Source organism: Octopus bimaculoides, chromosome 16 (genome assembly GCF_046866305.1).
Source record: "Octopus bimaculoides isolate indiv1 chromosome 16, ASM4686630v1, whole genome shotgun sequence".
NCBI classification, from domain to species: Eukaryota; Metazoa; Mollusca; class Cephalopoda; order Octopoda; family Octopodidae; genus Octopus; species Octopus bimaculoides.
In genome coordinates, this window is record NC_142943.1 from 12,732,158 (window position 1) to 12,735,306 (window position 3,149).

The window sequence follows — 3,149 nt, forward strand, 5'->3', positions numbered from 1 at the left end:
TAAATTAACCACCTCTACAAAAAAAAAAAAAAAAAAAAATTTAGTTGGCAGCGGTGGGATTCGAACCCACGCCTCCGAAGAGACCGGTGCCTAAAACCAGCGCCTTAGACCACTCGGCCACGCTACCTCGCATACACTAGCAATTTGCAAACGTCTAGTCATTAAAGTGGGAAATCATTATTAACCGAGTCATTCGTAATTTTTCCAATACGCAGATATTAGTAACCAATGATATTGACTAATTCCTCTTTTGGGGGGTCATCGTAGTTTAGACTAATTCCTCTTTCTGGGGGTATCTGTCATCGTTATGCAGAGAGTGGGGTTAGTTACACAAAGGGCCTCTCCTCAATTCAAGAAGCATCATGTAGAGGAATCACTTGACGTAACGGAGTAGCCATCTTATAATCGAGACGCGTGGAAGCAGACGTGGCTGTGTGGTAAGAAGCTTGCTTCTCAACCTCATGGTTCCGGGTTCACTGCACATATACATACATACATATATACATACATACATACATATGTATATGTATGTATATGTATATATATAATATAAATAATATATAAATATATGCATATATACATATATGTATGTACATACCTAGATATATATGTATATATACATGCATATATGGGTACAGGACATCAGAAAAACGTAGACGCAATGAGAAACGAAAACATAAAAACAAAAACATAGAAAATACAGTTCTATATTTAAGAGATGAGGAATTATGTACATTATTTACACTATTTACATTATTTACATTTGACGGATATTTGTCCTCATCTTGTTTGTTGTATGGAAAAATGGAGATCACCTCCCCCTGTGGGATGAAGTTAAAATCATAGACAGAGAACACCACTGGAAAATACGAAAACTAAAAGAAGCAGCACATATGTTAGGACAAAACAACCTCCTAAGCAGACCGAGTGCAGATATGAGCAGCAAAATGGGAAGCGGTATTAAAGAAGGATAGAAAAATATTAGATTTATAAGCCTTAAAAATTCACTCCATAATTGCTCACGGCGTATTGGTTTAGAGCGCGGGCTACTAATCCCAAGATTCTGAGTTCGATACCAAGCAGTGTCCGAAAGATACCCAGGTTCGAAATTTCCCCAAGACACCTGAAGAAGGCTGGAGGGTATATTAGCCGAAACATTGTGTTAATAACAAACAAGATGAGGACAAATATCCGTCAAATGTAAATAAAAACATAGACTTCTTTTTCGAACAACGAAAAAAAGCAGAGTAACGAGACATTCCCTTCATCAGTTGTATATATATATATATATATATATATATATACATATATACACATATATACATAAATATATATTTTCACACACACACACACACACACACCCACATATATATATAGGGAAAATGAGGAGTATTCTGAGTGTATTCTGAAGAGTCTAAATGAAGAGTCTATTCTGATGAATATTTTCCACTTTTATGATGCGTTGCATACAAATCGCCGATCTTTCCGTTTACAAAGTGGATCAAATCTGGTGTAAATTTTGCCTTCTTTTCTAATATGCTTGTAATTTATAAATTCAAAATAAATTAACCACCTCTACAAAAAAAAAAAAAAAAAAAAAAATTAGTTGGCAGCGGTGGGATTCGAACCCACGCCTCCGAAGAGACTGGTGCCTAAAACCAGCGCCTTAGACCACTCGGCCACGCTACCTCGTATACACTAGCAATTTGCAAACGTCTAGTCATTAAAGTGGGAAATCATTATTAACCGAGTCATTCGTAATTTTTCCAATACGCAGATATTAGTAACCAATGATATTGACTAATTCCTCTTTTGGGGGGGTCATCGTAGTTTAGACTAATTCCTCTTTCTGGGGGTATCTGTCATCGTTATGCAGAGAGTGGGGTTAGTTACACAAAGGGCCTCTCCTCAATTCAAGAAGCATCATGTAGAGGAATCACTTGACGTAACGGAGTAGCCATCTTATAATCGAGACGCGTGGAAGCAGACGTGGCTGTGTGGTAAGAAGCTTGCTTCTCAACCTCATGGTTCCGGGTTCACTGCACATATACATACATACATACATACATACATATGTATATGTATGTATATGTATATATATAATATAAATAATATATAAATATATGCATATATACATATATGTATGTACATACCTAGATATATATGTATATATACATGCATATATGGGTACAGGACATCAGAAAAACGTAGACGCAATGAGAAACGAAAACATAAAAACAAAAACATAGAAAATACAGTTCTATATTTAAGTGATGAGGAATTATGTACGTTATTTACATTATTTACATTATTTACATTTGACGGATATTTGTCCTCATCTTGTTTGTTGTATGGAAAAATGGAGATCACCTCCCCCTGTGGGATGAAGTTAAAATCATAGACAGAGAACACCACTGGAAAATACGAAAACTAAAAGAAGCAGCACATATGTTAGGACAAAACAACCTCCTAAGCAGACCGAGTGCAGATATGAGCAGCAAAATGGGAAGCGGTATTAAAGAAGGATAGAAAAATATTAGATTTATAAGCCTTAAAAATTCACTCCATAATTGCTCACGGCGTATTGGTTTAGAGCGCGGGCTACTAATCCCAAGATTCTGAGTTCGATACCAAGCAGTGTCCGAAAGATACCCAGGTTCGAAATTTCCCCAAGACACCTGAAGAAGGCTGGAGGGTATATTAGCCGAAACATTGTGTTAATAACAAACAAGATGAGGACAAATATCCGTCAAATGTAAATAAAAACATAGACTTCTTTTTCGAACAACGAAAAAAAGCAGAGAAACGAGACATTCCCTTCATCAGTTGTATATATATATATATATATATATATATATATATTGATAATAATGGTAAGACAACAAAAGAAAGAGATCTCGATATTATGTAAATAGAGGAATTTATCTGTAATATAATATGTGACAATTATTCGGTTGCTATAATAAAACTCCGAGTTTCGGATGTCGATGTCGGGGCGGAGACCCGCACCAGCATTTCTTCAGTTGTCGAGGCAATCAAAGTATTTACCTACTTGTGTGTTTGCGTCTGTGTTTGTCCTCCAATACCATCTGACAACCGGTGTAGGTGTGTTTCTGCCCCGTAAGTTAGCAGTCCTGCAAAAGTGGCCG

The 3,149-nt window shown here is 36.3% G+C and overlaps 2 non-coding genes across 2 annotated transcripts; both read right to left on the reverse strand.

The window, feature by feature from the left end:
* Positions 1-45: 45 nt before the first annotated feature.
* Trnal-uag (transfer RNA leucine (anticodon UAG)) lies at positions 46-127 on the reverse strand. Its single transcript has one exon. It is a non-coding gene; the product is annotated as a tRNA-Leu (tRNA).
* Positions 128-1,607: 1,480 nt separating this feature from the next.
* Positions 1,608-1,689, reverse strand: Trnal-uag (transfer RNA leucine (anticodon UAG)). The gene has a single exon. It is a non-coding gene; the product is annotated as a tRNA-Leu (tRNA).
* Positions 1,690-3,149: the final 1,460 nt, after the last annotated feature.